We start from the raw sequence: 12,437 nt of genomic DNA on the forward strand, positions 1-12,437 counted from the left end.
TCCTATACACGTGTCTTCTAGAGTCAAATCTTGATTCTTGACATGCTCGCTTGTGTTGACCTTAGATTGGATCTTAATTCTTTTGAAGAAAATATTATGACTCAATCTCGATTGCTTGCTTTCTGGATCAGAATTTGAGAAGATGAATCTTGAGAAGCTAGGTTGCTAACACATTATCAAAGCTAAACTCCGACTATCTTGTGATCGAAGGATTTCTTTCTTCTGATGAGAAACTGAAACTGCAATCTTTAATCGTCACTTGTGCTATACGGCAAAGCCTGCAAAGCCATCAAAGACAAACAAAAACGAACAAAATTTTTCTGCCCCAGTCTGGCACTAGGAAAATTCTGTGAGTTATTAGAGAAATCTGTAAATTATCTAATTTATTGAAAAGGCAGATAGAAACAGTAGTATAAACTAGCTGAAAGAGATAAAATTTGGTAACGAAGGATAGTTTAACCAGGGATCGGTACCTTGTGCAACTGAAAGGAAATGTAATCATAGGCTGGTACCCTCTCTTACTGGAAGGAAATAGAATCGGGTGTTAGCACCATGTATTATCGATAAAGTGTTGAATCCCTCTAGGCAAAACGGTTCGATTTGAGTTAAACTGTATTTAAACAACCTGAGCGAAGATTACTTCTACTTGGAACTACGAACTAGATCCCCCTAGGAGAAACGGTTCTACCTGGGTTAAGCTACGTAAAACACCCTGAGCGAAGAGTACTTCTACCCGAAAACTATGAGCTAAATCCCCATAGGAGAAATGGTTCTACCTGGGTTAAGCTACGTAAAACACCCTGAGTGGAGAGTACTTCTACCCGGAAACTATGAGCTGGATCCCCCTAGGCGAAACGGTTCTACCTGAGTTAAGCTTCAGAAAACACTCTGAGTGAAGAGTACTTCTATCCGGAAACTATGAGCTGGATCCCCCTAGGCAAAACGGTTCTACCTGGGTTAAGCTACGTAAAACACCCTGAGCGAAGAGTACTTCTACCCGGAAACTATGAGCTGGATCCTTCTAGGCGAAACGGTTCTACCTGGGTTAAGCTACGTAAAACACCCTGAGCGAAGAGTACTTCTACCCGAAAACTATGAGCTGGATCCCCCTAGGCAAAACGGTTCTACCTGGGTTAAGCTACGTAAAACAACCTGAGTAAAGAGTACTTCTACCCGGAAATATGAGATGGATCCCCCTAGGCGAAAAGGTTCTACCTGGGTTAAGCTACGTAGAAATAACCTGAGCGAAAAGTACTTTTACCCGGAAATATGAGTTGGATCCCCCTAGGCGAAAAGGTTCTACCTGGGTTAAGCTACGTAAAACAACCTGAGTGAAGAGTACTTCTACCCGGAAATATGAGCTGGATCCCCTAGGCGAAAATGTTCTACCTGGGTTAAGGTTTGGTGACATTCGTTCTTTTAGAATCACCATTCTGCATGCTGTGTTCCTGCTTCAAACAAAGAAATATTTGTGAGTTTTCAAAGTGGTGGTTGGTTTTGTGGCCTTGATTGTTTTGATCACTTGATCTCGGCCCTTTCAACTGAAACTGGTTGCTTCCTGAATACCGATTGCCTTTCTGACTCTGGAGAAACTCTAGCTTATCTAGACTTTGTCATGATGATTGGTTGGTGGAACTCAACCTTTTTGACTTTATCTTGCCTTCGTAGGCCTTTTCCTTCTGATTTCTCTTCTTTTTTTTCTTCTTTTTTTATATTCTTTTTTTCATCATTTTTTTTCTTTTCTTTTCTTCGGAGCATTGGGGAACTTTCGGCTCCTCAAACTTTGCTGCAACGGCTAGTCGCGTGGGACTTAACCTTTACCAATTTTATTTCGCCTTCGTTGGCCTTTCTTTTCTGGCTTCTTTCTCCCAACTTCAAATTCAGATCATTTGGGATGCCTTGGCTTTTTTCAACTCTTTGCCGAGACGGTTAGCTACGTGGGGCTCAACCTTTTCAACTTCATTTGACTTTATAGGCGCTCCCTTTGATTTTCTCTTTTCAAGAGTTTTGATTTCGAAGCATCGGCCGTCATGGCTAGTCGGGGTCGACTTGATGCCCGTACGAGGCTGGGTGCCTTTCTGCACATTAGCTCGCGCCAAATGAGAACCCTATTGTCACACTCCTTTTTCTGCTACACCCTCGCTAAGGGACGTAAAGGGAGTTTTTTTCGATTAAAGGACAATCAAAACGGGATTTATTTATTTTTTGTAGAGTCTCCACTTGGGAGATTTATGGTGTCCCAAGTCACCGGTTTTAATCCCAAATCGAGGAAAAGAATGACTCTGTTTAACAGTCCGCACACCAGAAATCCGGATAAGGAATTCTGTTAACCCGGGAGAAGGTGTTAGGCATTCCCGAGTTCCGTGGTTCTAGCACGGTCGTTCAATTGTCATATTCGGCTTAATTATCTGATTTTATACAATTATGAACCTATGTTAAAATTTTAACTGTTTACCGCTTTTGTTTTTATTTATTCGAAGAATTGCAATGTCGTGAGAATGCATCTCGAATTGCGCCACATAAATGTACCCGCAATTTTTGATACGTTCCAACTTTGTTGAGATTTAGATTTGGGTCACATAAATGTGCACCCGGGTTTATGAAGATAACATTATTAAATACGCGCCTAAAGATACTAACGCGTTGTTATTTTGAGAAAAAGCCGTAAAGTTTGTTGTGCGGCTTGTCTCGAAATCTAATCATTTAAAATAACTGTCCGTTGAGGGCCCCCCAATTTGTGTATTCTTGTTTGTCGAGGCTCGTCTCATTCATTATTTAAAAGGAATTTGCAACATCGTGGAAATGCATCTCGAACCATGTCACAATCAATGTACCCGTGATTAGCGACACATTTCGATTCCGTTGAGATTTAGATTTGGGTCACATAAATGCGCACCCAAATTTACGAAAATAAATTTATTAAAATATTGCCCTTAAAAGCCACTACGCATTTTTAACTTTGCGAGGCCATGAAAAAATTCTTCTTTATGGCACACCTCGATTTCTAAAGGATTAAAGTTAATTAAGTGAGGGCCATACTTGTTGGCTTGGCTAATATGGCCCATCTTAAACCAATCGCAAGAGCCTAATTAATTAAGGAGAGCTTAAAGGAATTCTAATTATTTTAGGCTAATGTTCAAGCTAACTTAATAACTATTGGGCTTGTGTTAAATTGAAGCTAAGCGTTCAGCTGAAATGGCATTGGGCTGGCAGCTGACCCAAATGAGTTGCAAGGCTATACATTCCTTGTTTCACAATGGCCTTATGGCTCAAACAATTATCGAAACAGCTTATTAACAGGATAATTCGGAATCAAAATCAGTGCAACCAAACAAATATTGTATGACATCATTCAAAATCTCAAGTTCGTTCGCCTCTGTTTTCGTCGCTTATTAGACATGAGCTTTTTTTTTTGTAACAATAATCAACTAGTGTTCAAGCATAAACAAGTGGGTTGTTATATTTCCTTTTTAATGGATTTTGTTGCCTGGACTTCTGGAAAGAATATGGTATAGAAATAGAAGCAATAGATTGTACCCTTTGTTAATTAGCAGTAAGCAATAAATCACAAACATATTTCAATCAGTCACCAAGGTGGAGCCATAATAGGAATCAAACTTCCAACTAATCAAGAAGGCCAACAAAACCTTATAACAATTGAGTTCTACCTCAAGATCACCAACAAACAGATACGTTAAACAATGGCTGAATACGTTCTAATGCCAACAATTACAAAATCATCCTTTAAGTAAACTCACTCCTAAAATACCGGCGCAGCAGTTATAACCACAAACTCTAACTCAAATCATGTTTAGGTGAGGCGAACTGACAACCTAGCAGCTCAAATTTGTAAACTAATAGCATGTCAACATGAGCATAGCAGTTTAGTTAGCTCTTAATTACAATCTGTATGTCTTCACTATTCACATAATACAAAACACATATCCAATACCGACTAGGTATAATTAACTAACAATTCATCTAATTGTAAACAACAGGCAACCTACAAATGAACACAAATCTGTGAATACTTCCATTTTTCAACTTTCAAAGAGCTACATCAAGGCGATTCGAAAAGTGTACCTGGATTGGAAAAAAAACAGGACAAGAAGAAGGAAGAAAAGGATCAGCAATAGCAGTAGTAACAAACAACAGTTGCAACAGCAGTGCAGCAACAAAATCAACAACTATAAACCTCCCCAAGTATAGAGCAGAAGTATAAAGAAGAAATGTTCTAGTTATTTCAAGTTCTAAGTGATGCAATGAAAACAGTGGCTATTCTTTTCAACTCCCAAGCTCTCAAAAATTCCCTCTTTTTCAGTCCTCCCTTCTTTTTTTCCTCAATCTGCCCTCTTATACAGATCTGCCCTCCTTTCAAACTTACTGCCCGACCCCCTTCTCCCACTAAAAATCTGAATTTTTCCACTTAAAATCCCACTAAGGAAAACTTTTCCTTATTTTCAGCCCCCATTCCCTTTTGTTCCCCATTACCACATTAATTTAAAGACACTAATATCCCACTAATCAAAACACTAACATTAAAATATTATACTAACTGTTTCATTCCCAAATCACCCCTGAAACCCCTTTATATTACTGCCCCTAATGCAATTATTCAACTGTATTAAAACTTTTAATTCTAAAATCTGTTCAAACTAGCAATTATCTAAAACGAATTTCGATTAACAGCTATAATCAATTCTCCTAACAAACTGAATGATTAAGGGAGAAGAACTAGACAATCGACAAAAGAAATTGAAAAACCAATAAAACTAAACTAAATAAATAAACAGAATAAACAAACACAAACTGGGACAAATATAAAATGGAAAATACCTCAAGAACTCGGGACCTGGAGGACCCTGAATCGAACTCAAACTCGAACTTTTTGAGGTCGAACTAACCTTAATCGAGTGTTCTCAACTGAGAACACTTCGACTAAAGTCGGTTAGACCCCAAACCCTCCTTTAGTTGGGACAGATTTCACCCTCTGGCTTGCTAGGGTTCTTGGGGGTTTGATTTGGGGTTCGAACGGTTTTGGTCAGATTCGAACCAAACCCACGGTGGTTTGGTGACGAGGGAGGTCAGGGACATGCCTGGTATGAGTTTGGGACTGATTGGGGTAGATCTAGGTCCTGCTCGAATCTTCGATTGAAGATTCGATAAGTTGGAGGTTGATTCGAGGCAAGCAATCAACAGATCCGTAACGGGGTGGTCAGGGGGTACCTTGGTGTGAGTTTAAGGCGAATTGGGGTAGGTCTAGGCTTTGTTCGAATCTTCAAATGAAGATTCGAGAAGTTTGAGGATGATTCAAAACAAACGGGTACTGGATTTGGATTGGGGGTGGTTAGGAGGTTCAGGGGTGTCATTTTGGTAGCCGGCGGCGTCGTTGCCGCCGGGTTTCAGGCGAAGGAATGCCATGGCGTCTAGGGTTTGGGGAAAGGGCTTCGTCTCTGAGATGATGAAGAACAGGGGTTTGGACTGGGGGGGCTGGGTATGAGGGTTTCATTTATATAGTGGGGGGTGGTTTGATTTTGGCCATTCGATCAAGAGAGATCGAGGGTCCAGATCAGTTCACTTAACTCAAACGGTGTCGTTTGGAGTAGTACTGGGGCGGTCTGAGTATTGGAGTGACGGGTCGGGGTCGGGTTTGGTCAAGGCTTTGGGACCGTTTGATCAGTTGAGATCAACGGTCCCGATGGAAATGCCTGAAACGACGTCGTTTGGTTGAGGCTGGAGACGGGCTGGATTGGGGGGGTGACATTGGGCCTGGGTTGTTTTCTTGTAAAGCTGGCCCAATCCAAAAATTTTCTTGTTTTCTTCTTTCTTTTATTTTCTTTTTCTTTTAAAAACTAAAATTCTAAGTTGAATTATAAATTAAATTAACTTATTAAAATACTAATTATCTCTTAATAATAATTATCAAACATGATTAAGTACCAATTAAAATATAAGATCACACAACTAGACCTTAAATGCCTAAAATGCAAAGTACATATTTTTGTGATTTTATTCTTAACTTAACAAATAAACAGGCACGAACGAATGCAAACAATACAAAAGTTCACAACAATTGCAATTAATACAAAATTTATTTTATTTTGAATTTTCTGGGAGTAGTTCTCGTAGGGCAAAAATCATGTGCTCACAGCTGCCCCTCTTTGTCCGAAAACACAAAGAGTTTTCGTGCAAAGATAAAGTGAGCGGATAAGAGCGATTTTTGCCCGTTGGAATACTCCGTGTGAAGCATTTTTTTTATGACAAGATTTAACCGAATCTTTGCTTCAAAGATTTCCTACATATCCCTGGCTAGAAGGGAATCAGGTTAATGTAGTTCGGGAACTTTGGTAGCTGGGACTACCATGAGACTGCCTTTTGTTGTTACTGCCGTTGCATGCTATTGCTACTGTTTTTCGACCTCCTTATTACACCATTGCTGAAAGATAAAGAAGTTATACTAAGCTATGATCTATGCATTACAAAATTTTATTCTCAAACTGTTTATTTGACTGGTGTTGCCTCGTTGCCTTGTGTTTCCTCTGATGTTGCTTTTACTTCTGACTTGACTTGTATTCTCGAACTGGTGTTGCCGCCGATCTCAAACTGTTTATTTCCTTCTTGTGAGCTTCGCGTTATTTTCCTTTGAATCTTGAACTGCCTTCCTCTGCTGGGGATTTTGTTGTTTCCCGATGCTTTACTGACTTCAACAACAATTACTTCTTAAAATATAACACCTCCATTCTCCAGGCGGGCTCCTGACTTCAATAACTTCTTAAATGTAACACCTCCATTCTCCAGGCGGGCTCCTAACTTCAACAACTTCTTCAAAATAATTCATCCTCCATTCTCCAGGCGGGCTCCTGACTTCAACAACTTCTTAAAAAAAATAATTTAGCCTTCATTCTCCAGGCGGGCTCCTAACTTCAACAACTTCTTAAAATGTAACACCTCCATTCTCCAGGCGGGCTCCTGACTTCAACAACTTTTTCAAAATATAACACCTCCATTCTCCAGGCGGGCTCGTGACTTCAACAACTTTTTCAAAATATAACACCTCCATTCTCCAGGCGGGCTCCTGACTTCAACTATTTCTTAAAACATAACACCTTCATTCTCCAGGCGGGCTCCTGACTTCAACTATTTCTTAAAACATAACACCACCATTCTCCAAGCGGGCTCCTGACTTCAACAACTTCTTAAAAAGTTTAACACCTCCATTCTCCAGGCGGGCTCCTGACTTCAACAACAACTTTGAAAATAATTCAGCCTCCATTCTCCAGGCGGGCTCCTGACTTCAACAACAATTTTGAAAATAAATCAGCCTCCATTCTCCAGGCGGGCTCCTGACTTCAACAACTTCTTAAAAAAATAATTCAGCCTCCATTCTCTAGGCGGACTCTTGACTTCAACAACTTCTTAAAATGTAACACCTCCATTCTCCAAGCGGGCTCCTAACTTCAACAACTTCTTCAAAATAATTCAGCCTCCATTCTCCAGGCGGGCTCCTGACTTCAACAACTTCTTAAAAAAAATAATTCAACCTCCATTCTCCAGGCGGGCTCCTGACTTCAACAACTTCTTAAAATATAACACCTCCATTCTCCAGGCGGGCTCCTGACTTCAACAACTTTTTCAAAATATAACACCTCCATTCTCCAGGCGGGCTCCTGACTTCAACAATTATTTCAAAATATAACACCTCCATTCTCCAGGCGGGCTCCTGACTTCAACTATTTCTTAAAACATAACACCACCATTCTCCAGGCGGGCTCCTGACTTCAACTATTTCTTAAAACATAACACCTCCATTCTCCAGGCGGGCTCCTGACTTCAACAACTTCTTAAAAATTTTAACACCTCCATTCTCTAGGCGGGCTCCTGACTTCAACAGCAACTTTGAAAATAATTCAGCCTCCATTCTCCAGGTGGGCTCCTGACTCCTTTAACTTGAATCATCTTCTTTCAACTGCTTCCCTCAAAATTGGTGTTTTATTCCTTTGAAAACTGCTGGGGATAACACCGATATTTTATTCACAAATATGTTATTTTCCTTCTTCAAAGACTACTTCCTTTAAAGTTGGTGCTTTCACTTCCCTGAAACCTGCCGGGAATAACACTGTTGGGGAATTATCTTCCTCCTTTAAGACTAGTTACTCTCCTCCTTTTAACAATGGTGGGGATGATACTGATTCAAAGGCCACTACTTTTAAAACTTTGGGTTATCTTGCTTCTTCCAAGATTGCTTTTCTTTAAAACTTGTATCTCCCTTCTCGTATATTGCTGGGGATTTTACTTCCTTCAAAACTTGTGTTATCTTCTCTCTTTCCCAAATGGCTATCTGATTTCAAGAAAATTTTCGTAATGAGAGAAAATTTTCTGCCCCAGTTTGATAATCTTCTTTGTGGCCATGTCTTCCTACTGTCAATAATATTTCCTTTCCCTACTTCAAATCAAAGAAAAATTTGTTAGTTTAAAACGTGGTGAGTGGTCGTGCCACTTCTGCTGGGGATGATTTTTCCCCTTTTCCTTTCCCTGCTTTGCTACAAAACTTTTTGGGGATGATATTATTTGCTGGGGATGATATTCCTGCTGGGGATGGTTTTTCTTTTCTCTTCCTTCCCCGCTCTGTGTTGTCCGACCATTGCGAAACTTGGTCGAGAATCTGTCGGAGTTGTTCCTGTATCTCGCAAATCTGCTGGGGATCCTCATAACCTTTTAACTGTTGCTTTTCCATTTTTCTCGAACTTCCCCTGGAAATTTGGTCCTCTTGGGATCTAGACCCATTCATCATTTGGTCTTGCGACCAACTTCTTTTCACTTTGTCGCCTTATCTTTGGCCTATCCTATTCGCATTTTGTTTTGCACCATTTTGGCAACTGGTAGTAAGCTCTGAAAATCCTTTTCAAAAACAAATTGCTGGGGAGGTAAAGTCTTTAAACCAAGAAATGAAAAAGTGATGATTTTAAAAAATAGAAAAAGAAGAAGTCTTTCTGAACAAATGCTGGGGAAAAAGAAAGAAAAGAACTTATCTGAATGATATAACCGATCCCAACGATCATGTCGTGCATTCCGGATTAATCAACCCAGTCTATTCGTATCAATCAATCTTTTGGACGGCCTCATCCTGCTGGGGATAAACAGGCATTCAACTCTTTGCCAACTGCGGATCCTTCCCGCCAATCTTGTCTTGTCGCCTCATAGTGCCCTTCGAGGGGTTTTTACTAATAAGACTCTCTCATTTCTCTCAAATCATGTCGCCTTATGGTGCCTATGAAGGTTTTCACCGATAAGACTCTTCTCGTTTTATTTCTCAACTTACGTCGCCTTATGGTGCCTGTGGAGGTTTTCACCGATAAGACTCTCTCATTTTATTTTTATTTTTTTTCAGCTGGGGATCGGAGTGTTACCGATATGACTCTCTCTGTTGGGGATTCTTTCGGCTACCAATTCATTTCCAACTTATGATCCTCTTCTCTGCTGGGGAACAAAGTATTATTCCCGACTTCCATTTGCATTGTCTTGGCACTTCTCGGATACTGATCGGGAGGTCTTTTTTGGACATCAATATGGGTTTTTGTGTATGGTTAAAAGAAAATGGGTAACAAGAGGTTCAAAATAATTTTGATGGGTAAAACATTACAACTCTTGGAATCAACTTTCTTTTCCAAAATTATAAACACAAACTTCTGCCCCAGTTTTTTCTTGCTTGGGGATTTTTATTTTTTGGTACACTATGACCGAGCCATAAGGCGCCTACGTATCCTTCTTTGAGGAATCAGGTCAAACGTAGTTCCCAATTCCTTTGTTTTCTTGTTGCTTTTCTTTTGTCTTTATTATCATTATTTTTTCTCCTCTCTTTTTTCTTTTATTTTCATTACTGATTCCAAAAGAGGGGTATGAAAGAATAAATAAGGCTCAAAAGGTGGAGCAAAGGTTAAAGTGTTTGGATAGAAGAAAGAATTGCCTCCGTCATTTCATTCTCCGATAAATGCCAAGTATAAACAAACAAACAACAATTACAATTAAAAGAAATCATATATAATATCTCTTAACTGCGTCAGAATTGATAGCCATGTCGACGCATCTCCCTTCGATATCTGTTAAACATAAAGCACCATTGGACAACACTCTGGTTACAATGAATGGCCCTTGCCAGTTCGGGGCGAACTTGCCTTTTGCTTCGGCCTGATGTGGCAAGATTCGTTTCAGCACCTGCTGTCCTACTTCAAATTTTCTGGGGCACACCTTCTTGTTGTAGGCTCTTGTCATTCTCCTTTGATACAGTTGGCCATGGAATACTGCTGCCAATCTTTTTTCATCAATCAAGCTCAACTGCTCCAATTGAGCTTTGACCTATTCATCGTCATCAATCCCAGCCTCGGCGATAATCTGAAGGGATGGAATTTCAACTTCCGCCGGTATTACTGCTTCAGTTCCGTATACCAACAAATAATGAGTTGCATCTACTGAAGTACGGACAGTAGTGCGATAACCCAACAATGCAAATGGTAATTTTTCATGCCATTGTCTGGATCCTTCTACCATCTTCCTCAGTATCTTCTTTATGTTCTTGTTGGCTGCCTCAACTGCTCCATTCGCCTTGGGACGATATGGTGTGGAATTACGGTGTGTAATCTTAAACTACTGACATACCTCTTTCACCAAATTGCTGTTAAGATTAGCACTATTATCCGTGATGATTACCTTTGGGATTCTGAATCTACAGATGATATGGGAGTGAACAAAATCTACCACTGCCTTCTTAGTTACCAACTTGAAAGTCTTAGCTTCAACCCACTTAGTGAAATAATCGATGGTCACCAGAATGAACCTATGACCGTTGGTAGCTGTCGGCTCAATAGGTCCAATAACATCCATGCCCCAGGCAACAAATGGCCATGGTGCTGACATTGTATGTAATTTTGTTAGTGGAGAATGAATCAGATCTCCGTGTATCTGACACTGATGGCATTTCCGTATGAAACTGATACAATCGCGCTCCATAGTGAGCCAATAGTACCCTGCTCGAAGAATCTTCTTTGCCAATATATATCCGCTCATATGTGGCCCACAAACTCCAGCATGTACCTCTGTCATAACTGTCGTGGCTTGACTAGTATCTATACATCTCAGCAATCCCAAATTTGGGGTTCTTTTGTACAACACTCCTCCACTGAGGAAAAATCCATTGGCCAATCGCCGAATGGTTCTCTTTTGATCTTCGGTGGCCTGCTCCGGGTATATCCGCATCCTGAGGTATTCCTTGACATCATAGAACCATGGCTCGCCATCCATTTCTTCCTCTATCATGTTACAATAAGCATGCTGATCACGAACCTGGATATGCAACGGGTCAACATGAATTTTTTCTGGGTGGTGCAACATCGATGCTAAAGTGGCCAAAGCATCGGCAACCTCATTGTGAACCCTTGGGATGTGTATGAACTCCACTGATCGCAATCACTTGCTCAGATCGTGCAAACATTGTCGATAAGGTATGAGCTTCAAATCCCGTATTTCCCATTCACCCTGAATCTGATGCACCAGGAGGTCCGAGTCTCCCAAGACCAAGAAGTCCTGGACATCCATGTCTGCAGCTAACCTTAAACCCAAAATGCATGCCTCATATTCAGCCATGTTATTGGTACAATAGAAATGTAGCTGAGCCGTAACAGGATAATGGTGTCCTGTTTCAGAAATAAGTACCGCTCCTATTCCAACTCCTTTCGCATTCGCGGCTCCATCAAAGAAGAGCTTCCAACCTGGTTTTTCGGCCTGTTCTAGTTCATCAATGTGCATTACCTCTTCATCGGGAAAATAAGTCCTCAGTGGCTCATACTCTTCATCGATCGGGTTCTCGGCCAAATGATCGGCCAATGCCTGAGCTTTCATCGCAGTTCGAGTCGAATAGATTATGTCAAACTCTGTGAGCAAAATTTCCCATTTTGCTAGTCTGCCTGTCGGCATAGGATTTTGAAAGATATACTTCAATGGATCCAAGCGTGAAATGAGGTAAGTAGTGTAGGATGACAAATAATGTTTCAACTTCTGTGCCACCCAAGTTAAGGCGCAACATGTCCTTTCCAGGTGAGTGTACTTAACCTCATAAGTTGTGAACTTCTTGCTAAGATAATAGATGGTCTGCTCTTTCCTGCCGGTGATGTCATGCTGCCCCAGTACATATCCAAATGAATTTTCCAAGACTGTCAAGTAAAGAATCAAAGGCCTTCCAAGACTGTCAAGTAACCTTTTATCTTGTCAAACGCTTCTTGACACTCATCAGTCCACTTGATCGCAGCGTCCTTCCTCAACAACTTGAAAATAGGCTCACAAGTTGTCGTGAGCTGAGCAATAAACCTGCTGATGTATTTCAGCCTTCCTAACAAACTCATCACTTTAGTCTTGTTCCTCGGAGGGGGCAAATCTTGTATGGCTTT

Source organism: Nicotiana sylvestris, chromosome 6 (assembly GCF_000393655.2).
Source record: "Nicotiana sylvestris chromosome 6, ASM39365v2, whole genome shotgun sequence".
Classification (NCBI taxonomy): domain Eukaryota; kingdom Viridiplantae; phylum Streptophyta; class Magnoliopsida; order Solanales; family Solanaceae; genus Nicotiana; species Nicotiana sylvestris.